This window comes from Pleuronectes platessa, chromosome 20, assembly GCF_947347685.1.
Source record: "Pleuronectes platessa chromosome 20, fPlePla1.1, whole genome shotgun sequence".
NCBI classification, from domain to species: Eukaryota; Metazoa; Chordata; class Actinopteri; order Pleuronectiformes; family Pleuronectidae; genus Pleuronectes; species Pleuronectes platessa.
Window position 1 is genome coordinate 17,154,171 of NC_070645.1, and position 26,258 is coordinate 17,180,428.

Sequence of the window (26,258 nt, forward strand, 5' to 3'; positions counted from 1 at the left end):
CTGTGTGAATATGATACTTGAAAGGAGAGATAAAATATTCACCAGAGAGAAATATGAGGAGATTGCGCATCGCCTTGAGCGAGCAGGGCTCCCGCTGCGAGGCGCAGTGAGAGGGAGGGAGGAGGGAGGGAGGGAGGGAGGGAGGGAGGGGGCTGGGGAGAAATTGGGAACGATGGAAAGCGAGAGGGAACGTAAAAATAAGATTTAGTGAAGAGCAGATAATAAAGAGAGAAATGACCACCGGGCAATTAACACCTCCGAACCGTAAATCTGACTAATTACATTTTACAGCGCCGGGAAAAGGTCACACTTGTTTGCAAGATTCTTACAAAGTTCAGGGAGGACGACAACACATCTGTAAATCTCTTACGCAATGTTCACATCTACATTCAGGCCTCTACTGCATTGAAGCAGCATTTTCAAACCAAAACGATCTCTGTCCACACGAGGGTTTTGGCTCCGTATCAGTTTTAATCAATGTCCATTCATAATCGCTTAGAAATGCTAATCCCTGGACACCTCACCTATGCTGGGTGTGCACGAGACAAAAATAGGAGGTTTGTGGTTATTAGTTGCAGATTTGTCGCAGATTGCTCAAGTAGTAGATCGTCTCCTACACAAGCCAACAGCTGGTTAATTGGTAAAAGCAGAATTTGACTGCAGAACAGCTGTTAGCACTGACAACAGGACCAGCTTGTGACTGATCATCTGGAATCTGAGGAGAATGCTGATCCACGTCATCGTTGTGAAACCGATCTCAGCTTCTGAACCGTCCAGACTGAAACACCGCCCCAAAGTGCTCAAACTGACGCAGGACCAGTTTCCAAAACTTTTCCATTTTAGTGTCTCTAACCCTCAGAAGCAGTGAGGACACCAGACGTCTCCGTCGTGTGGATGCAGCCTCCAAGGTTCTTCTGCAAAGCCAAAGCAACGAACCCCCAGATGAGACAGAGAGTACAATCCAAAACGAATCCAATTCACCATCTGACATTTAGTTTCCCGTCTGCCCGAGTGTCAGAGACAGACACGTCCTGGAGATCATTAGATCACCAGGGAAAAGAATGATGCATCGATTCGGGACGTAAAACAATTCTAGGTCACCATTGATTAGCAGTAACAGGCTTTTTGCTTTCCTCTCTGTCACTGCCAGGGCCCTGGCTTTTTATTTTTAGGCGCGGGCCGATCGATGTGGAGGTTGCTTTGTGCGAGTCTCGGCGGCCTGGTGCCCCCCCCCCACCGAGCCTCGCGTAGGTCAAACCAAAGCCTAGTGAAAGGTTGAACCAATGATGGGAATCAATGGATGAGGAAATGTCAACTAAAATGTCTGTTTACAACACTGAGGGACAATCTTTAGATACATATTGTTTCATTTGAACTCGTGGGTCTGAACCTGCGTTGATGGTTTTTCATCCCTCCTAAACAAATAGTCTGAATAAGGGTGAGCTTTATTATTACAGCTCCTATTTGCTATTACTGCTTTGGTTTCAGCAGCCATTTAATAATTCCCTCTCAACCTTAATTACTCTGCACTAACATCACAGTTATTTTTTTCACATTCATGATTCTGAGGGACAATAATTGATACACAATACATTCGCGGCGATGATGGAGGTTTTTTGTGTCGTGCAGATAAATATGCTCTTCACTCACGAGCTTATAAGTCACAACAAACTGTGATGAACCCGATCTATAATGCAGGGAATAGATTTTTAGATAAATACCAGAGAATCTGCACAAAGAACAGACACTTTGCATAAATTAAGCAGATTCTCAGACGCCGTGTCCACAGGAGAAATCATGAATTATCCACCTCGTCATGTTTTTCTCAGCTTTTCAGACGGTCGGAGGAAAATAATCAACATTCAAATGTGATTTCAGTTTTTGATCATTGATTATCTTTGTTTTCTTTGAGTCATTGAATTACAAATCACGCTACACACTTTAGATTTTGTTTTCAAACCAACATCCATTGATTTTCTTGGCATGTAAGAGCTGCCTATTGATACAGAGTAATACTTGTGGTTGTGTTAAATGTAAAAAACACAATATTCCTTCTCTTTTAGCTTTCATAACCGACTCCCGAGGAGAATATCTGTCTCTCAGCTGCTACACCCTGCTGCATGTTAGCTAGTTACTAATTATGCCTGGTTTGATGGTGAGCAGGTAGCATGGTGGGTTTATTTAGATTTACTCTGTGCCCAAAACAATTGCCTGCTGTGACTGATGAGGACGAGAGCAGTGAGAGTCAATGAAAACAGAAAAGCTGGCACCTGAAAAACCCAAACATTGATCTGAAAGACACCAGGATGGCTGATAGTTCAGACCGCCTCACCCCATTAAGTTTAGTGGAAATCAGTTTTTGTTTGGTTCCCTGCAAACAAATAAACCAACAAACAAACAAACTGGAGTGGCACTGGGAGAGAGCGCCAAGGTTAAACCTCCGCTTGCCATGATGAAGAAAGTGCAAATGAAATTCTGGATAGGTCAATTTATTCGGATCTAATCCAAATTTAACAACCCCTCCACAAAATGTCCAATTTGTTTTTGTAGTTTTTACTAACCTTAAATTTAACTCTGATAAAAACATGAATCCTTCTTTTCCAGCTTTAGAATCATCAATATGGAGCCGAGCTTCGTCATCCCACAGTTGTTTTGCTTGTTAAATTCAAACCATGATGAAACATATTCACATTTCTGATGCAAACCTGAACAAACTGTTCTATAATTTTTGAAACTGTTTGGCCACTTTCCAGTTTCATCCGCTGGGTCCGGATCCACAATTAAAGCAATGTTCTGAACAAAGCTGACCTGACAGCCCAATTATCAGCCTGCGCCGCTTCCAGCTCCGCTCTCTTGTTCTCTCTCATTTCCATGAGAGAGTCCACTCATGCAGCGCACATCCACCCACTTGTATGAGCCGCTTGAACTGCCGGATGACTCAGCGGCGCTATTCACTGGAATCACAATCTGCTTTTTTTTGCAGAGGCACTTGAAAATCCTTAATCCGTTCTGAAATTGCCCCCCCCCCCCCCCCCCCCCCCCCCCCCGATGCAAAGTGGCTGTTTTTCTGTGCGACGCGCTCGGTGTGACAAACCAAGCGTTTGTTTGTCGTGATTTCAAACTGGGCTCAAAGTCACTTGTTTGTTCTGAGGCAGAATTGATCAGGACGGGATGTGTGATGCAACTGTGATGAAAACTGTATCAACTGAATTTATGACGAGGTTATTGCTCCCGCACGTCTTTCACTTCATAGAAGGACGTTGACTTCTGTGTCCGCCTCCTGAGATGAAGCTTGCAAACCAGAAAGGCTGGAAAGTCACATTAATGTCGCTTAGCACTTTTTTATTGTGCAGCTTTTGAAGTGTGTGTGTGTGTTTGTGTGTGTGTGTTGGAAAGAAACTTATTATAACCAGAATAGGACACAAGACAGATTATGTAAGGAAGTTGTTTTCCAAATAACTGGATTTTATTAAAGTTTTTTTCTAAAAGATACAGTTTCAAATACAAATCCTGGATCCTGGGCTTTATATTTGCATTTGTATTTAGTTTATTATATATATAAAGTTCATAGTTTATTACAGTTTCACCTGGAACAAATGATCTGTAGTCTACACTAATGACACCAGTGTTTGTTCAAGCCAAGAGGAAAGTATGAGGAATCAGCTGCAGCTCTCGTACAGTGGTGCACAGCGTCAGTGGCTCAGGTGCTGCTGTGAGAGAGATAACAGGTGATTATAGAAGCATCGACACCCAGCGACCCGGTGTCACCCGGTAAGACTCGGCAGAGCCGGTGTCAGCGGGGCTGCGGTGCGTGCAGGGGCAGCAGCCGGTCAGGCCGGGGCCCAGAACACTGATCCCTGCTACCAGGCCTCCTCTCACTCATTAGCAGCGTGACTCGGAGCGCTGCGGGGCCCGGGGATCCTGCTCCACTTGGATGGCAGCCCTGGTGAGTGGATCTGAGGAGACATGATAACACCCAGTGTTCAGGCCAGGGAACACACACACAGGGCCGAGCGGATTAGAGTGAAGTCTTGTTTGGATGGAAAAGTGAATATAACAATCTCGCGGCCAGCTGGTCAACAGTGAGTGTGTTAGAGGCTGAGCTGAGGCTTCGGTGCCTGAGGACACGATGACAACAGCGTTCAGGCAGAGATGGAAACAATAATAATACCGAGCAAGTTTAAAAAGGGATGGCAAAGAAAACACAACGGCTGCTCACGGATGTTTCTCTCCACGCCTGGCGAGTGTTTACCTTCTCGTGTTTACTGCAGCACGTCACATTGTGTGAGAGGCAGATTCCAAAATCCTCTTTAGCTGCTGATGGACCCACAGTGCAGAGCCACACATCTGCTGCAGGTGGAAAGTGGGATCTCTAGCACATATTCCTTTATGGATTTACATATTTTTTCCAGGAGCAAAATGTTATCTAGAGAAAGTGACAGTAGGCAGGGGCTGAGGTTTTTTTCCTTTCTCCACACACGTGCATCTCACTGTGCTCTAGAAGATTCACTGGTAATTTGAACAAATGTGTAAAACATGGACTTTATATAAAGATGGCCGACTCGTCTCCACTTCCTCCCACTGTCCAGAAATGAAGCCAAAGAATCCGAAACTCGAACATCGCCATCGTGTGCATTTGGAGGCGGAGTCTGTGCAGAAGCATGGAGGCAATTAACCCGACTCCTCAGCTGTCAATCATGACGTTTCACACCGTTTTCAGCTAATTAAAACCAAACTCAGCGGATAAATTAACACTTGAACCAACATCATCATCTAAAGTGACAGAAACCATCAAGAGTTAATTTGAGCCCCTTAGTAAAAACTCTGGATTGGATCATGAGCGAGTGGGCGTGTCTAACAATCGCAAGTCTTCATCTGACGTCACGTCTGGCGACAAACCGCAGCAATGTTGTGTTAAACTTTGGAAGTTGCAGACACACAACAGAATCCATACTTTGGGATTTGTTCAGTGGATAAACAGTGGAAATGACTCCTCGTGTAGAAAATACACTTGAGAGGGGGTGGGGGGTGGCAAGAGTGTGGAAGGGCTCTCATGTCTGTTGCATCTCGGGCGTCTGTGATCACAAAGTGTCAGTAATACTCCGTTCACAATGCATGTTTTAAAAAGGGGGCTTCATTTGATCCCGGCTGCACCGCGCTGCTCCCTCAGAAGCTGCTGGCAGTAGATGTTCCTCCAGGTTCCTCACAAACAAACCTCTGACATCTGCTTCATCTCACACGCTGAACATTGCACCTTGAACTTCTGTCAAACCTCTGACTTTCACAAAGTTCTCGTTTGAGGGCGGCTGAAAGGATGATGTGACGACGGAGGCTGCCAGAAATAGGATTCTTATTTATATCATATGTTCAAAGCTGCAGATATTTGCTTGCTTTATAGGTATATAGTGTTTTTTCCTGAAACAAGATGTGGCGTTGTCTCGGATGATAATGGGAGACGGTGGGAACGTCTGTCTGTCAGCCTGACACATGTAGCATGGTGACATCAGTGAGGATAAATGTCCTGATGGGTAAAGCTGCAGCAAAACTGAAAATATTAACAGTTGTAGTCAGTTGAGCTGAATCTGTCTCGTCCAATCAAAACCTTGTTCCAGAGAAAACCAGGTGGGAGGTTCAGGGTCGACCTGAGCGCAGGAAACTGAATCTACAAACATAGTCTCTGCCAAAATAAATCTCTTATTCTATTTTGAGTTCAACTCTATGACTAAAAGTAATAATAGTTATAGTTTTGTGTGTCCCAGCGCAAATTATTTGTGCAACAACTGCTGTTTATTGTCGTTAAACGTTTATTCATTGAACTAAAAGTCAACTTTATGTTACATGGATGATGTTTTATGACCAATAAAATCCTTTAGATTATCAGACCACGTCATATTTTCTTTTATTTTTCCTCGATAAGAACCAGACGATCACGTGTAGGGTTGTCCCGACCGGGTGGAGCTATGTGCTCTGCTCACTGTCATTCCAGATCAATAATTATTGCTATTAAAACATAAAAATAAACCACGACCTTCCACTAACTTTACACAAGAAGGTTGTGTTTTATCTCCAGAGAAACGTGGGGGGAAGTGTAAATTGCTGCAGCAGCCGTTTATTAACACAAATTACTACTGTTGCTCCCTCTATTAAAAGACCTGTCAATCAAACTGGTGTTGGACGTGGGTGGTGAGCTGAACTTTTTTTTTGGGGGGGGGCTTTAATCACCAGGTCACGTCTGAAGTGAAGACCACGTCACACGAGCACTTTTCTCTTCGCTGACATAATTCAATCCAGCTGCACTTCGATCCAGACGGGCTCCCCCCCCCCCCCCCCCCAGACACACACACTTAGAGTGTCTGTAAGAGCGTCCAGCAGCACTTCCTCCAATCAGGTTGAATTAGAGACAAGGAAGCAGGAAGGGAGGAGGAAAGCACGACACACCTCGTTCTCAAACAAAATGACTGGAATGATTAAAGCTCTTTAGAAATCCACGTTTCATCCCCCCCGGGTTCAAACCTTCTTCTTTAACGAGGGGTTTCATTGGCGTCCCCCCCCCCCCCCCCCCCGATGGCGTGTTCCCCCAGACGAGCCACACACGCCTCAAATTAGCGTCCTGCATCTCTCAACGCCCGTTTTTATACGTTCAAACCACACAGGCCGGGCGGTAGAGGTCGTGTGATGTCAGAGGAGCGGCAGACTCTTAGCATCATCGTGACAGTGCGAGTCTTTCCATGTGCTCCTCCTCGCTCTGTCAGTGAACATTTGCTACATATTTCATGTCGGCTCTGAAAGTAGCACTTCCTCCTCCTCCTCCTTCATCGTCATCATCATCTGAATCCGCTCTCGGCCCATCGTGCCTCTTCACAGGGAGAAGATGAAGTGGTGCAGGTAGTGAGCAGGCCCCTGATTGGCTCCTTGAATCATTACGACTGGACGATGCATGTCTAACATTTCCGAGAGACATGAAGCCGGGGCCTGTCGCACAGATAACGTCCCTTTTGGGCACAAAGTGCAGCAGCAGTCTGTGAAGCTTCTGTGCTCTCTCGCCCCCCCCCCCCCATGGAGCGGAATCCTGTTCCCCAGCTGGGAGCGTGGGGTGCAGGGTGGAACCTAACTGAGGAGGAGCAGGACTGCCGGCCAGTTAGCGGCGGGCCCTGGAGTAATAGCTCACGCTGTCCCCCGCTGCCACCTCCTGAAAGTAGCATACTCCTTGTTTATGGCTGTGGAGCTCTGCAGTTTTACAATTCCAATGAGGCTTCATCCAGCGCCGTCTTTATCAGGCTGGATGATTTAAGTCCACACAGGGAGCTGCAGAGAGCCGGGGCCGCTGCCTGTTCCCTCACAGGGCCGGTGGTGTCTCCAGCAGGGGTCGGTGGGGTCTCCAGCAGGGGTCGGTGGTGTCTCCAGCAGGGGGCCGGTGGTGTCTCCAGCAGGGGGCCGGTGGTGTGTCCAGCAGGGGTCGGTGGTGTCTCCAGCAGGGGGCCGGTGGTGTGTCCAGCAGGGGGCCGGTGGTGTCTCCAGCAGGGGGCCGGTATCAAGCAGGTTTGATCTTCAATCCTCTTCACTGGCCTTTGAGAGAGCGCGGTCTCCACAGACCGAGGTCGTAACGAAGTCATTCACTCAGAGCTTTGATCCATAATTTCAATCGTGGAATATCGCCATAAAAAATGTTTTTTTCCGAGGACTCTTTAATGGAATTACTTTATAGAATCCATCGTAGCGTTTTCCTTGATGACGTCGGCCCTTTTGCTTCTTGATTTATAATAATTCAATTTGAGGATATGAAATGCCGATCTGGCCGCCGGCCATGAGGCCGTGTGAGCAGCTCGAGATCAGATTGAACAGATACGTGTCTGAATAATAATGTTGACCAGGAGACTTGCAGACAGTGAGTATCTGAAGCATCCAGATAGCTTTGGGAAGATAAGGGGAGATTAATGGGATTCATCATCGGCAAGAGCTCGGCAGAAAATGGTCGTTTTGCTCAGAGAGTGAGATTTTTATTCATTAAAAACATGAAATGTGAACCACTTCATGTGTGGGGCATGTTTATCATCTGTGTGACACTGTTTTTGGAAAAGTACTGCACTTCCATCTTATTCAAATGAGCTGTATTGAATATTTGAATGTGAATCCTGTGATGGCTGTTCAAGTGCATTAATCTACTCTTTAAATATTAATTTGTACCAGAGGACTTTGTTTACATGTCACAAGGAACCAGCTTCTTTCCTGATGCTTCTGGATAAGTATCATACTCACACATTTACTTGAGTGTTTCTATTTCGTGCCACTTCACTCATCTACTCCACTATTCAGAATCCATTCAGAAACAGATATATATTTATTTGACATCCGCTTTTAGATTGAAAAATGTTTTCATGTGAAATACGTGGATTTAACAAACCAACAAGATGCAAAATTAAATACTCAATATGAGCTGTCAGGCTTTATTTAACTGTTAATTCCTAGTTAATGCATGAGAGGAGCTTTGTTATTTAGAACAAATTAAAGCCGTCCAGGAATAAAGAGCTAAAATAATGAAAAGACTATTAAGGTAACACTCAAAATTGATTGGAATTAATTCATTGCAAGTTTAACCATTGACAGAATTCCAGTTTCCTCATATTCCTCTGCATATTATAGTATAAGTAATATACAGTGCAGGAATCTAATTTGCAGGACTTTAACTTGTGATGTGGTATTTTTCATTAACTGTAGTATTTCTCCTTTAACCTCAGAATGGAGCATGAACACATCCTCCACATCCTCTGACTTGAGGCCACGTGTGTAGAACAATATGTTGACCATGTTCCCAGTGACCAGAGGAAGCTCCTTCAGCCTCACTTCCCTCTCAGAACATGTTCCCACTGATGTGTCGGTGCCACAGAGACCGTGACGGAGCGCCACTGCCGCTGGATTTATTGTAAATTGGACTTTTACGTCCACGCATTCAACATTTATGAGCCTTCCTTGTTCTCTGAGCATATGGCGCTCGACTGGAGCTCCTCGTCCCGTATGCCATAGAGCCCTGGAGAACATGCAGTGAAACATGGCTGGGCTCGTGGAGGTGATGGAAGATTCGCTCCATCACACATGGACTCAGCATAAATGGGCTCTGTTAAAACAGCTGATTATTATTTGCACTATAACACATTCGAGTCACAGTGAAACAGATGTTGGAGCATCTTTATCTTTTTGTGATGTGTCAGAAGTGGAAGGGAACACGTGGACGGGGCTTCACTCAGTCACAGACAGTGATGAGCATTAAATTCAGATTTGTGAGACGTATTAAACATCATTTGTCATAATCAGGGAACAACAGTCATTCTCTCATCTATAAAGCACAGAGCAGAGTGTTAATGGAATGAGTGGAGGACTCGGAAGATCTCAGGCAACCAGTGGATCAATTTACAAATGTTTATTTATGTCGCACATTTCAGACACAAGAATTTAGATATTCAGAAAATTAGTGCTCTATGGAGTTAATAGTGAGTTATTTTGGATACAGCCTTGATAATATGAGCCAACTACATCTTGATGAGGATGAAAGATTCTCTTTTTTAATTATTCATTCTATCTTGAATTCAATCAAACAAATTGACAAAACATAGGATTGTTAAAAATGTATTAAAAATGAAGGAAATATTCAGATTTACTGTTATTGACCGCTAACAACTTTCAACTTAAATAAAATATATACTGTAAATAAAGTTGGACACGTCTCCACCTCCTAAAATGAAGCCGCTGTCAACTTGAGTCTAATGATATAAATAATTAAAACCAAACTTACTGGATAATGAACAATATCGAGTGTGAGAAGTACTTTTGACTTTTCTAGTTTGGTCTAACATGGTGGAGGATAAGTGTACAGCCCATCCTGCAGTCAACCACTAGGGGATAAAACACATTATATCCTAATAGCCCAGGAGCGCTGCAGTTAATGAGGTCAAACAAACTCCTGTTCATATCTTCAGAAATCCCTTGACACTGTCCAGAAGGCTCTGAGTCAGTTTTTCCACGAGGAGAATTCTCAATACCTCCTGATACCAGTCGTCCGGCGCAGGAAGCTTTTTAATTAACGGACTAATATTATCTCAAACTCAATATTCATCGTTCTTTCTCTGACTTTACTGAACATCGAGGTTCGCAGCTCAGTTTCCAAGCAAACACTGTCCTGGTTCTCATTCCTACTCCCAGAAAGACCAATAAAAGCCACATTAGATGAGAAGGTGTATTAAGTCTTTTTATGTAAGCTGTAGTTGAGGAGCGGCCTGCCCACTCACAGTGTCAGGACCCCTGCTCACCTCCACATGCAGCGTGGTGGGATCGGTGAGAGGAGGACGAGGATTTAATGAATAAATCAAACCTCGGGCACATTTCCTTTTGTGTGCATGTAAATAAATGCAAATAAAGAGCTTTTTTACCAGTTTGAAAACCAATCACACACACACACACACACACACACACACACACACACACAACTCCTACTCTGCTAGCTTCCCACACAAGCTAACGGTTAAGTGAGGCTTTGCACGAAGTCCCATTTGATTGGATAAATTAACGGAGCCACCTCCGACTTCAAGATAAGTCACAAAAAAATACATATATATTCAGAGGGAGAGAAATGAATCCTGACTTTAAATTAACATCATAACACATGTGAAGCATCGTTTCAGGAGACAAATAAACATCAATTAACACACGCACATTTAGCATTTTTCTATTCCACTTGCTTTAATTATATTCAGAATTCTTTAATTACATTTAATCACAAGAGCGCATAGTGTGCAGATGCAGTGGCCGTGTTTGAGGAAGACAATCATGCAACAATAAATCGTGAATTTATATGATTCCCCCTCCTGCTCAACAGTTAATTACAATATGTAGAAGTGCAGGTGATGACCTCTTCAATATGTGCAGCTAAAAACAGAGACGGAGAATTCTGCTTATACTCGTCAGCTGATTTGTTATTGTCTTACATGTTAAGGTGCTGTGATTAGAGTCAGGTAGTAACGAGCTGGGTTAAAATTAGATGATCAAACTTACATGTGTTTGTTATCCGGGGGAGTTTCATGCTGTCGGTTCTATAAGATGCTGCGACTTTTTTTCTCCACAATGTTCTTTCAGTGGAACAACAACAGTAATATTAATTAACTTTCAACTTCAACTTTCAAGTTACAGCGTGCTTTACGAGTCACAAATGACACTTTTTTTAATGAAGCAATTAAATTAGCAAACAGTAGAGCAAAAATACAGGAATAAAAATATCACGGATGACGAAAAGAGTCAAGACAAAAAAGAATAAAAACATTATAAGATGATTAAAATGGATCCTAGTTATATTAAAAGTAAACAAGTTAAGTCTTGAGAAAGCAAACCTACAATAATGTGACAGAAGAGGCCGTAAAAAGTGAGATAGTGAAGAATTGAAAAATAACTCACTGCTTAATAAAAAGAGGTCTGACAGAGTTCAACAGTGTTTTTTTATGTTTTCATAATGCTGTGCTTTTATTTATTTATTCCCTAAAGACACGTTTTATATTGAAAAATACGTTTTTTATTTGTTAACTTAAAAAAGTTGGTGAAAATGTTGGTACATGAGTTGCATTCTGTCTTCAAAGCCCACGAACAAACCAAAGTCAGCAGTGACGAACAACCTGATGTCAGGTGCAAGCCCGACATCACATTGAGATTAAGATTAAGATTAAGATATATTTATTTATCCCGAACACATGCACAGACATGCTCATGCAATTGTAGGGAAATGTAACCTCTGCTTTTGACCCATCTGGTGCAGGACACACAGAGCAGTGAGCAGCCATGTACGGCGCCCGGGGAGCAGATGTTGGGGGAGTAAGGTGCCTTGCTCAGGGGCACTAGACAGGGCAGGGAGAATCCTCTTGGATTTTTGGACAGATCAATCCAGGTTCGTCTTTTTGTTTTTTCTCCGTGAAGTTGAAACCAGAGACGAACCAGAGACCTTTTCTGCCCATAGTCCAAGTTTCTGCCACAAGTCCACCACCTCATCACATCAGGTCTGAAACACACTGGGAGCCGATGAAGAGGAGCTGGAACCAGAGGAACACGCTCTCTTTAATAACTGCAGATGTTTGAGCTTTTTGTGAGCAGAGATAATGAGAAGACTCGCAGGATGATTTATGGATTTTTTTTTAAAATTCAGTTCCTCTCGCTCTTCCCGTCTCTTTATACATCTTTCAATCACGCCTCATGTAGTGAGTGAGCACATTCATCATTCGAATTTGATTCCCTCTCTCTCTCTCATTGTGCTCTTCTTCCTCGCACTCGGCCGTGTCACTGGCGAGGTGAACGTCTCGCACTCACGTAACCGGATTACACCGGCTATGGATTCTGCCATGTGATCGCCATGGCAACATGAGCTGGGAGCGCTTCCAGTGGGATATTGCAATTCAGAGCTCGGGCTCAGTCCTGTTAAGAGAGCGGGAGTTCAGACCATTGTGTTCTCTAGAAATTGTGCGAGGGTAGTGGAGGGTGGTGGAGGGGCAGGGAGGGGGGTAAAAGCATTGCCTCTTTTTTTTGGTGTGTGCATACCCGAGGGAGATCTCATCTGAACTGAGAGATGAGCCGAGGTTTTACAAATAAGCTGATTCCATCATCGAGAAGAAGGGTTTTATAAGGGGGGGGGGGGGGGGGTACAGTGCTGGATGACATGTGCCATCTGTGCTTTGAGGAAAATTCACCTCGCACCAGAATATTCAGCTCTGAAGAACAAACGGTGACTTTGTAGTTTTTTTTCTGTCCGTTCCCAAATCCACCTGCTCACCTGGTTCCCATTCCCCGACCACTGGAACGTTCTCCACCTCCTTCCACACCTGCTCCACATCCTCCTCTCCGGCCCAGTTCCCCCCAGGAAGCTCCCAGTGGGTTTGCTGATGTCTCTCGCTCTAACTTTGTCTTTTGAGCCTCTCATCCACGTACAAGTGGCATTTTACATAAATAAAAAACTGGTTTCTGTGTAACGGTGTATTTAAAACACAGCCCACTGTTGCTTTGTGTGATGAGCATGCACCAGAAACAATGGCGGCTATATCCAGGTTTGGTTGGCACTGCTTAGTCTAATTACAAGTCTGAAGCTAAATTTAGCATTTGAATAAATACAAAATGAAACATGTACAGGCCTGGTCCCATTGTGACTGGGACCACAGGGTTCCTCTCTGTTATTCTGCAGATCCTCGATGTCGACTCTATCACCACTTATCTTGTGTTTTTCGTCTGGACGGACATATTTTGTAACACAGTGAAAAAAAGATATCTGTTCAAACACACATCAGCAGCAGGAGCCGGGACAAGGCCTCAGTGTGAAGCCGTTGTGCTCCTCATGCTGTGGAGTCTTCATCGTTTGTTGCATTCAAGTAACTTCCTGTGTGTCCTCCCTGCCTGAGCTACCACCCGCACCTCCAGATTCTTGAATGGCATTAATGTCTAATAAGTTTTCTTGTGAAATGCAAAATCATGAATAATAATTTTACTAAGTTTAGGAATTAGTCTGGATGAAGGACTGACAGTTGCTCCTCAGCCTCTTCATCATCAGAGGAAGTGCATTGGACCCGAAATTGAGCCGATTAGTGTGCAGCAGGTATTTGGGAACCATAGAGAATAAGATCCACATCCCACAGAAACCTGAGCCCGGACCTCAGCTCATCTGATTCAAAGCCACGTTACATATTGAAGAAACGAGGAGATGAGATGCATAAATCATCAAAGCAGCGAATAAGAAAGGAAGACGGGGCGTTTGTCTCTGAAAGCTGCATTAGTGGTGACATTAGGATAAAAATAAACCTGGTAATGACAGAACCTTTGTGCTTTACTTGCTTTGTACGTGCACTTTCTCTGGATGAGCCTCTGACATTAGTTTACTTTGTAGTTTTCACTCACCTATCATTAGGAGACTGAGCCGTGACCTCAAACAGCCGCTGCAGAGGAGAGGCCGGGGTCAGAGGTCACATTGTTGCTCCAGCTGTTCAGACATCCAGATGTTGCCTCGGTTTGTGGGAGCAGAGGTTTCTCTTATCTTCCTCATGCTGTCGGTCACTTTCTTCTTTGACCTCACAGAAGTAGCAGTGGAGCGGTTTATTATTTAGATAAGTTCTTAGAAATCAGTGCCTTGTTCAGATGTTTTCAGACTGTTTCAGAGTCGAACATCCTCTCGCTGCCAAAGCTTTCAAATTGATGTTGATTTGTGCTTAGAAGTCTAAAGTAGATTGAACTGAAAACACTCCAGTGAAGAGAGCGAGCTACGTTCAATCACTGGTGTTCTTCACACATTTGAAGAATAAATTACAAGATGAGCAACGACTTTCATCTCTCTTCTTTGTTCTCTATTTCTTTGTTCGGTCCTGGAAAATTCTTGCACATACATTCATTGACATTTTTCATAAGATGGACTTTCAGAATGTGAAAATAATATATTTTTATGAGTAATCTCAGAACAAGAGCCTCCTTGCCCTTTTTGGTTTCTAAGTTATAGACTCAAATTATCTTTTTATAGATCATAATGATCCTGCAGTTTGTTTCAGCTTCCTTCAATGCTGCCTTTCTCTTAGCAGAGACGACTCTGACCTTCTGGTGAGGAGGACGTCAACCACATTAAGAGGTAAAGTGAGAAAGCTCTCAGCTGGTGTGGGTGGAACAGCCTGACTGAATCATGCACAGGTGTTTTCATTCACCGAGTGCTTTCTGGTCACGTCTGGTTTTTTAAATCTGCCGGCGTCAGCAGGGACGGTCATTTTAGATAAAAACACAAAGAGGAACTTCAGAGTCTCAAAATGTGTCTGTTAGCTTCTGCTGAATCTGTTGCATGCTGGGAAAGTGCAAAGTTCCGCCTAGATCATCAATATTAATATTAACATCAACCACTGTGACGACACAGTTCAAATCAATACACACACTGTAGTTTTGCAAAGTCATCAAAAAAAAGTTGTCATCATATATTGGAGCCTTCAGTTAAAAAACACAAGGTTTTTTCTTTGTAATAAAATCATTAATAGTGATTTTCCCGACGTGATATTTAATAAAACATAGTTTTGCTTCAATGCATAGAGCGTACCAGGGACAGCTTGTGAGCTAAGGAGCTGCAGACATTCACTGGGTCTCAGGTCAGGAGCTGCATCTGAGGACCAATCACATCACAGCAGTTTGACTGGGACGTCCCCTTTCGGAGGCTCAACTGCAGCAGAGACACGCGTCCGTCCATCCCTGAGAACAGAAGGTTACGACGGGGGGGGGGGGGGGTTCTCAGGTAGAAGGATGAAGCCCCTGAATTCAGTCACAGCCAGTGAATTAATTTACTTGCTGATTTGTGGCCCTGCTGGTCGTCTCCCGCTGGTGTAGCTGAGACTCACCAGTGATGATGATGACGGTGATGAGGATGATGAAGGGAGGTGTGAGAGATATTTAACTCACAGCCACCGGGAGCAGCGCGGCTTCACATCGCACATCCAAGTGAAGCATAAATCGCAGCACAAGGAGGAAGATACTTAAAGTGAGAGCTGAACAATTGGATTTGATTGAACGGAGTCACCGACGCCCTGAACAGCGATTTAAAGAGATACTACATTTGTGTAAATTGGATTAGTTTAGAGGCCTCACTGGAAACCAGAGACCCCATTCAGCCCAAGAGAAACACACTGACATTAAGAACGGTGCCTTCACTGACATTAATACTGCAAAACTCGTTCCCACCAGTAGCCCAATCCGTGTATAATGAATTAAAATCCAATTACAAGTACTCATTACCGTAAACAAACACCACATTAGCATCGGATATGCAAATGAGCGAGTATTGTGTTACTCAGGGTGATGAATCACCGTGTTCGATGGGAGAGAGTCGCTGGTATGTTGGTAACTGCCTTTCTTTTGTTGGGGCTGAATGAGCGGAAGCCGCCTCAGCTCTGTAGTAAATACTGGGCTCATTCGCAGCAGATATAATACCCATTAAAGATTCATTAGTAAACCAATGTACATAGCAGACACATTCTTTTCAACCTCTTTAGTTTGCTCGCACTTAGAGACGACTCAGGAATGTGTCGCGGTTTCCTTTTGGTTCTTAAGTGCTCGCTGGTGGGAGCCGCTGGAGAATCTTTAAAAAGTGCCACTTTACACAGAGTTTTCAAACAGGAGCCGACAGGACTTTAAGTTGAGGCAATAGTTCAAAGTTATAGCTGCACATTGCCAAATATGTTCATAAGACATCACTTTGGTTTGGTTTGTTTGTGATCTGTTGACAGTGCTGAGCGTCAGACGGCAAATACATCAGAGTAAATACTTCTTCACTTGATGCTAACAGTCTGTACGTTTGCTATAGATTCAAATATATAGTATATAGTCAAGAGTTTTCCTTTGTTTTAAGTAGAACAAGAGAAGAGCATTTGTGTTGGGAAGTCGTAAAATGATTTGTGAAGATCGGTACTAGAATAACGAAGACTCTACTAAACATTACAAAAACCAGAATCTACAATCCTGGACAGGATTTATCTTCTGGGGACAATGAAAATCAATAGATTTGTGTCATTCCTCTAGATAAGTGATAGAGGAGAAGAAAAGGAATTCAAGTCAATCTAGAAGATATTTGGTTTAGTCAAAGATTTACTGACTAAAAGATAGAAATTCAGCTCTATCTTCCTTATTCTGATTTGATATAATTGACCGAGATGAGTTAAACCTTTAGTATATAACTTTGGCTCCTCAAACTTTCCTGCTCTTGTCTGTAAATCTTGAACTTTTCTCACTGCAAACATGTGACAAATGACTTCAGGAGGAAAGCACAGGTGGAGAAAGCCGACATGAACAATGACTCCCAGGAAACCTGTCCAGTGAGTCACCGTGCACGCTGCCGGGCCCCGGGGCCGGCTCCACTGAACGAGTGCAGCCGGCATTAAGGCTATTACTTACACTAATGTGCTGCTCCTGCTTTGAGGTGTAGAAATGGGGCGTGACACAGCGGGAAACCAAAAATGAAAGGAAAGGAAGTCGGCTTTTTCATTTTATGTCAGTGTCGGGGGGGGGCTGCAATGAGCGAGACACATTATCCTCCATCAGAGTGTGTTTGCTGGACAAGAGTTTGAAACTAAAGGGAAGCACTTTTAAGAGCGGTGCACGTCAGGGGCTTTCCTCAGGTGCACAGGAGAAATCTCTCACATTCACCTCTTTGGTTCTGTTGACTCCGAATTATTTTGCTGTCAAGAATTTCCAGCATTTACCAGGAAAACCAGTTTTGCAGATTTTAAATCCATATCTCATCTGGGATGTTTCTCTACCAGTAAAGCGATGTGAGACCCGTCTCTGTGCCCAGGTCGACGCAGTAGAGCTTAACACAACTTCTAAATCTAAATGTCCACCGATCCAATACTGGACACTTACCACCTTACTCTTATAAAGATGACCCATAAAGAGACCAGTAAAATCTACCCGTCTCCTCCCCTGCATGTTCCTCCTGAGCTGTAAATCTCCCCACATCTCCATCCCCCACATGTTTTAATATTCATGGAGTCATTCTATTTCTGGTATATACATGTTCATGTCTGCGTTTGCTATATATCGCCATCGTAAACCTGTCATATGCATTTTCAGGCAGTGGCTCGTATAACATTGTTTCTGTGAATATTCACAGGACCGGGAGCAGCAGCTCAGCGAGTACGACTGTGTTTACATTTGTAGAAACTAAACAGTGTCATGACTTTATCGGGAGGACGTTTATATATTTCTTCTACCACTAATGATGTAGTGAATTGCAAAGTATCCAAGTTGCTTGTCTCGTAGAACTGTCAAATTATTCCATGTTTCTAAAGGAATGTATTTAATGGGTTTTACTGAATATTATTATATAAATATGAACATGTACACGTGGGTGTGAGCTGTTTGCAGCTGCAGCGAAAAAGCAGAAAATACAAGTCACTGTAATGACAAACATGGATGTGTGATTTCTGAAAACTCATTATTTCAATGAGATCTATGCAATTATCTTTTCCGAGTCAGATTCACTTCGGCTTTATGTTGCTGTCTTATGATGTAAAACCCCAATAACTGTCAAGTCCATGACAGTTTACACCCTGTCCGCACCAATGCAGAGGTTTTCCTGTGTGTTTGGGACTCGAGCCGACACACAAATAACATTTCAAGATTTAAAAACAGATATTTTATGTCTCAAAGTGAAGATTTTCTAACAAATGCCAACTGATACTTTGCACACATCCCAGAAATGACTATATACCAGTTTCTCTATGTTTTGTTAGTGCTGCTCTACAAACTCCAACTTTGCAGGTGTCTGCCTCGCCTACTAATACTTGAACCATAGTATTCTTAATTTTTCCATTGTCACCTCAACGCAGATAATGTGTAAAATCAAGGTCATGTGGACAAACTGAGACAATATCATTTAAAAATAAAATCTATATTCTAGCAGATAAAGCTTTAGTCAATGAAATGATCTCCTCTTACCTCACTTTGCTTCCATATGTCTGCCTGAAGGGATGTTGTGTTACAGAAGATATTCATAGTAGTGATGAAACACTGACATTTCTTCAGTCAAGCAGATATAAAAATGTAACCGTGTGTTTGATGTATGATTTCTCGGGGTGATTGGTGGGTTGCCCGAGCGACACGACAGCCAAATATAACAATATCGACAACCACATCGTCTTTCATGTTCATGCTTCGTTATCATGGATTATTTCATTTGATGTATGTTCCCCTGTGGAGGCTGTGCACCCCTTGTTGTGCTTGTTTGTTTGTTTCATGCAGAAACATGTTGTTCTCCTTCTAGATGTTATGTGTATGGATGTGAAGGTGCACAACACATAACCTAGAAAAAAGAAAGTCAAGGAGCTGATTGATTGCAATCGACTGCAAAACTCCATCATACTGAATATTCAACTGTGAGTCTGGAACAAGGGACTTCCTGTTATGTGAGGTTTTTGTTTTTTTGTTTCGGTTTAATGTTGGAGAGAAAAAGTGACGGGGGGGGGGGGGGGAGGGTGGATAGTTAAACGTCTAGTTAACCAAAGAGTCAAAGATCCACTCACTTCTGCCAAAGAGGTTGTTAGTTGGTTAGTCATCATGATTATGCAAAAACCCAATTAATTTCCCGGTTATTTCGATGCATAAATCTGCATTTCTTCCCCAAATGACTCTGGCTGCTCACTTTGATGATTTTAAATGGAAAGTATTTAAAATGTGACTTTCCTCCTTTGTTTAACAAATGCACAGAGTACAGATTTATTATTATTAGCGATGACTTGCTGAAACGTTTAGTCGTCCTAAGTCATAATCCACCTCCGCAAATGAGTTCTGTCAACAAAAGCTTTTCATTTTTCAGGGGATAAATCTGCTATCAGAGCCGCTAAGTTTCCTATAATACGTAATATTTTAATGAACATAAACAACGTGAGCGTTTGTCGCAGCTGATAAAAACCACAATGCTATCCAGATTGTTTGTATTAGGGATGTGCTGAGCTCGGCGTTTTAAATTATGTTTACCCATGATGTCATTTAGGGAGAGAGAGCGGCGGGCTAAATCCGTCCTCCTCCTAGCCTCTGGAGAGAGAGATAGAGAGAGAGAGAGAGAGAGAGAGAGAGAGAGAGAGAGAGAGAGAGAGAGAGAGAGAGAGAGAGAGAGAGAGAGAGAGAGAGAGAGAGAGAGAGAGAAAGGACCCCGGGTGTCTGGTGTTAAATGTGACCAGAGCACTGATGAGGGTTCCAGGTTGTCGGGGATCTTCATCTTTAATGATCCACATATTTGGTTTATTTTTGGTCTTTGCTTTTTAGCTGAAGCACGTTCATGTGGAAACACACTTAACCTTCCTCCACTTCCCATTTACCTCCTATGGAGATGATGCCGTATAGTCATTATAACCCTCAGCGGGGCTTCACAACCTAAATAATTTGAAGGCTCAATAACCGACCGAACGCTCGGCAGGACGGCGCTCGCGGCTAACGCTAATGCAGCGTCTGGCGGAGCAGTCAGGTGTGCTTCCTTTGATAAATGGCCGACTATATTGTCCTTTAAATTGACTGCCACCTCTTTGTTTTTACTGTACACAATAAATTATCCGCCGTGTTTGAGCCTCTACTCTAAATGTGCAAACACATGCTCCGAAGAGCCCGAGGACATGCTTTACCCCAGTTGTGGGCCAACTGGGAGCTCAGAGAATTGACTGGGATAGAAAATTGCCACAGGCAGATCTGCAAACTGGGTGTCCTGGTAAGCCCCCCCGAGTGAAGGTGGATCTTCCGGGTGGTGCTTTTTTTTACTTCCATTATAAAAGGCTGAGGTTTCATGTCGGCTCTTTGAGAGGCAGGACGGTGGCCCCGGCTACAGGTGCCTCCGCCTGCTCCTGCATCGCTGCAGTCTGGATATGGAGAAGGCTCCAGCAGTGATGGATGCATTGTGTCTGTTGTGTTCCCTAACACTGTCCTGGAGACCTCATTTGCCTCAGGCAGCGAGCCTTAGAGGGAGAACAGTAATTCCAGCCTCTGGCAGCCAGACTGATAACAAAAAACCTAATGTTGCTCTCAGCTTCAGACTGCAGGTTTTTTCTTTATATATATATATATATGTGTGTGTTTAGTTTTTTTTCTAAAAGTTTCAGTGTGCCTTGTTATGTTGACCTTACATAACTTCACATAACCCAACTCCCAGTTATATGAGCTAAACAAACATAACCTTGAATTATGTGCAAGTTTATGATTTCTGTGTAGGACCTCTGACTGCAGCCTGGTAAACCAAGAATTATATATATGCTATAAATAGTTTATGTGCATAACCCGAATCTGCACTTGGATTCTATGGCTTTGATGCATATATTACATTTACAGGTAATTGCTTTACTGTTTTAGGTTTTCAGTGAAATTGACAAAATGATTTGTTTATGTTAAAGTGACAAATCATTTACAAACATGAACTTCTGCTTTTAGATTTTACTTTAACAATAAATTGATATTTTGGTATGAGAATATATATGATAGAATAAAACTATTTATATCAATGCTAACCACACTTAAATGTAAAGGTTAAATCAATGGCTTATAACACCCATAGTTCTCAGCAGATATGTGTTCATAAACAGATTTGTCCAAAACCCTGTATACACCAATGCAAATGGTTATAATAGTAGAAGATATTTGAAATACTGTTCAATAGATCTTCATGGGAGTCAGGTATTAACAGTGTGTCCCTCCAGTTATGCTGCTGTGAGCTGACACCTTGTTTAAACCTTGTGTTGCTGTGTGGAAATGGAAACGTGAAGGAGAAGAGGAAGCTTGAGAACGAGGTGAAACCAACATATTCCATCGGATCCACAGCTCTGTGCCCTGGTTGGCTGCTCTCTTTGGATTCAGAACCTCTCCTCGGGAAAGATGCTTTCTTGTGGGCGTGTTTGGCAAACTTAACAATCTGGCAACCGGTTCACGGGGACGGCAATTAACCTTTCCTCTCACCGGGGTCGTGGACGAGGGAGGAGAAACCATAACAGATGCATCGCCTATTGGATTTCATTCATTACTTCGCCCCCTGTCCTTCGTGTGGACACTGCAGAGAATTATCCAATAAAGCATCATGTCAGGTTCAGCTGATGGGGTTATTAGGAAGGAGTGATTATCAGGTTATACTGAATCAGATGCAGACAGTGGCAGGTTTAATAATGTGGTAGAGACTGAATATAGAGGATATGTATCTTAACATTTCAATTTCCAACTAAAGACAAAAAATAATTAATGCAAAAACCTTCCTTTCCTTTCGACTTGGCTCTGACAACAACACATGAAATAATCCTGCTTTTGGAAGAGAAGTGAGCCGCCCTCAGAAGGCTTCTCTGCAGTATCCATTGCCAGTTGCAACCATTTGCATTAAAAACATCAGATGTTTCTTTGTTCGGAGCTGTGATCTATTTTTGTTTATGATTTGGTGGTGCGCAGCTTCCAGACATGTGGATGTCACGCCTGGCATTAAAAAGTTTCCCTCCCGTGAATCGAGCACCGGGAACAAACACATCTGCCGGTTGTAATGAACCTGTTGTTCCAAACACGGTGTCACCACAGCTCCACTGCAGAGGACGGGCTGACAGGTGTTTTTTTTAGCTTTTTCAAAGATTAAATAAAATAATCAAATCTTCTGTAATCATGTGAGATCTCCCACAACAGAGCAGCTGCAGCGTACTTCTGTCGACAGGAGAGCGTATTCTCCGCTGCTGGTTTTAAAGGAGCTGATGGGACGACTAAAAAACCCTAAATGGACTCACTTACCCATCACTCCCCATGTAATCCATTTAGTTCGTTCAATTAAGGCCCCAACTTCCCTCCGTTCCTCAAGAAATATTGGTCTTTAGCCACATTCATGGTTGCCAGAGTTAATGGATTGCCATGAAATTAGCTGAAGATGCACATTATGAACTCTAATGACTTTGGGGATCAAAGATCTTCTCCTGCAGCCTCACGACCAGGTCGATGTTTTCACTTATTCAGTCAAACATCTCCACATTTTCTTTATTTATATATACAAACCATATATTACCAAAATAAATAGTTTTGGGATCTATGTCACATCAGAAATGAGTTTGTTAACAGTATTTTCTGAAAATGTAAATACTTGTGTTCCAGTTCCGAGGCCGAGACTAAGACTGGGAAGACCAGATGGAAATGAGACACTATGGTGCATGGAGGATTTCCTGTTTGCGTTCCCAGCTTCTCCTGCTCTTATCGAAGCATCATCAGCTACTTTGAGCAGCTGCAGCTCAGCCACCGGCAACGAATCCTGGGATAGGCCGGCCACAGAGGGATCCACCCATTGGGTCCTTCTCTGCTTGGGAATAGGCGGATGCATCTGTCGGATTCGAAGCAGCCTTTAAAATGTAGTTGTGACGCAATCGTTCTTCAAATGCAGCCTCCAGATAATGCAACAACTTTATAACACAGTTCAATCGTTACTATAGAAGTGACACTGCTCTAAAAGGTATAAAGCACCCATGTAGTTAATGGATTAAAGCTTTTCTGTGAAAGAGGGAAAATAATTAAGGATGAAAAAATAATTAGATTTCCAATCCTTTCCCGCCTGAATTATTCAAAGTATTTAGTTCCTCTCCTCAGCAGCTAGTGGCTGTAAAGCTGAACCAGCGGGTTCCTCTCCTGAGTCTCATGTCGCTGCAGCCACATCCACTCAAACTACTTCTGCCTGTAAAATTAAAGGTTTCAATCAAGTTAACTGTTCCACCCTCCAGAGAGCGCGAGTACCAGTGCATGGGCATTAGGGACACAGGTTTCCCCACGTCTGTCATTGCAGGACTGCCAGGGCGTGCCCCAAACAATGTGGTCGGCTATCTCCCCCCCCCACCACCACCAGAATGTAAAAGAGGCGACTGCTCAATTAGAGCCTGCAGAAACCATCTATGTGTAAGAATTTTAGATCACATGCCAGTCAAGTATATAAGTAACATTCCAGGGAGAAAGCCAAAGGGACCTTGGCAGAAACAGACTCCATGTGACCGATTCAGAAGTTTGCTGGTTTTACATTTTCTCTCGAAAGGGAAAGTGAAGTTTGAAATGGTCACATATTCCACTGACGCTTGTCAGCACCACAATCAACGTCTGGTGAATGATATCTTCAACTTCTCCTTCTCGTTGAAGACAAAGCCAGGAAGCCCTGAACATTCCCCACCGGCCTGACCTCAGCAGGGTGGAGGGTCTCTAGACGGCCAAAGCAGGTGGTCGAGGTTGACTCTGCTTGAGAGTCGCTGAGAGAATGTGAAGTCCGTCCGTCAGCAGCAGGCGTCGGAGTGAGGGATCCTCCGCTGCTGGTGATTGATTCGAAGGTCTATCTCATCTAAGACCCCCTGAGTGTTTTCTCCTCTCGGAGCATCGGGTTATAAACCGTCGCCAATCCCTTAAAATTGTTTTTCTCCGCAACATCAGATAGAGGGTCTGTGGTTTTTCTTTGCCATTACATTTTAATAAGATGGATGAGGGGGAGGCGGGGGGGGGGTTCTTTATTTTTCAAGAGGGAAAATAAATAATCGGAGACTCTCGACCATATTGGGAATGAATCAATGGGGCTATTAGAGCCTGAAGCAGGGCGTGAAAATGCATCTGTCTTGAGCTAAGAGATATAGAGGTCAGGGATGACAAGGGAAAGATGTGTGGTCCAATCTGATCGGTGTTGAGGCTGTTGTCACGTCTCTCCTGGCAGAGAGCAGCTTTTTGTTCCTAACGGCGCCGTACGTCAATATGGACATAACTGTCACCCGCCCACCAGGACCTCCACTGGCAATGTGTCATCGCTATTGCATCACCGGGAACATTCGCTCATGAGCGGTTTGCTTGCACATCTGAATATGATGTGGCACCGACTCGATTCTCTCTGCACTGAGGGGCAGAGTTCTCAAATTTGCATCATTCTCCAGTCTGAGGCAAGAATAAATAGGGAAATAGAAATCTGAAAAAAATTTAAATAAAGTGAACCTCTTTGTGTTGTGTTGTTGCACAGAAGCAGGGAGGTGGTTGTCGAGCGGTGAAACTCATCTTCAGGTTCACCTCCCACGTCCTGTATTTATTTAGATTCATACCGTGAAACCCTGAGGAAATATTGGGCTTTGTATTAAACTTATATAAGAGTATATGGACCCAGACATAAGACAATAAAAACACAAATATTAGGAAGAGGAAGAGTTTTTCTTCAACTCCTCTGGTCTGTAGTTGGAGGAGCGACTGACAGGTCTGTGAGCTGCCGGAGCCAAACATCCTCTGGGTGGAGAGGTGAGTTTCTGAAGTGGTGCAGCTGTATACTTAATTGAAAGCTGGATCACATCAATAATCTAAAACCCATTCCTTTATTCCCACCTTGATTTTACCAACAGCGGAAAACTGAAATCTTCCATCTTTTGGCTTTTTTGTTTTTATCTGAATGGTTTGATTTTTATTCTCGAAGCAGATGATGAAAAATGAATCTTCCAGTCTAATCTTCTGGTTTGGGGCAGTGAAAAGAAGCTGTCAACACAACACTGACATTTTATTTCTATTTATTTGTCTGTGGCCTCTAACCCTAACCCCACCTGTTCTTGATATTACGCGGTTTATATTGTTGTTCTTCTTTTTCTTCTTCTATTGTTTGATGCTGCAACTTCCTGCAAGTGGTTATGAAGTGTGAACTATCCCCAAAAAGTGTTTTCAGACTCTGCAGGAACTGAACCATGATTCCATCCGACCTGTACAGTCGGCCTAAGTTTTGGTCAGTTGGTCCGGCCCGTGGTTTCACACCTGTTGTTTTGGTTCGGTCCAAAACTGAAAAGTCAGAGAGTCGGTGACGATAAAGCAAAAAACATGAGCTGCAAGTTGTGATAAACTTCTCCACAGAGCAAAGTTTGGACATAAATCTGTCGGATCATCATTACACATATGTTTAATATCTACTGTCCTGATAAGATATCGATTATAGCTGGTTTAACTTTACTTAACTTTAACATTAACTGAACTTTTATGCAGCTGATAAATGTGCTTCCAGGAGCCCGGGCTGTAAACCCGCTCAGTGTCATGTGATCAGATGTCAGTAAACGGCCGGTGAGGGACAGAGATCGCTCATTTCTTCAAATGTGTTTGACAGATGCCACCCATTAGTTTCATTCATTCCCATTCATCATCATCACTGTGTCACCAGTAATTACTCCAGTTAAACCGACCAGCCCTGGTCAACCCTCTAATGAAGGTTAATGTGCTCGTCGGCCGTCATTCTCCCGCCTGCATTAAACCGGCAACAATCACAATCCCCATCAGAAACACAATGTGCCCTCAGGCTCTTTATCGTGGCGATGCCATTACTGTGCAACGGCTGCGTCTCATCTCAGGGAACAATGAGCGGCAGACAATACAGCAGCCACCTTTTCCATAATGACATGCTGCAGCATCGCCCAGTGACCGAGAGACAAAGAGGCAAATCTGTCGCAAATGTAAAAAGCTCCAGAGGAGATTCTCTGCAGGAGGAGAGAAGAGCTTATTTACATTTCACTCAGAGCATCAGAGCCGTGGAGTTAGACACTCTGGACAGGTTTGTATCTGTGGAGAAGTCAGAGTTAAGATTTACACACGTGCACAATGAGTTGTGTAGTTTCCGGGGTTGAATCTCAAAAGACACACACATTCCAAGCTATTTGAATAGATGTAAAGGAATTTACAAACACACACATTATAATCAGAATAATTGTTAGTGTATTTTGTAGAGATGTTTACCTTGAAATGCAAAGATC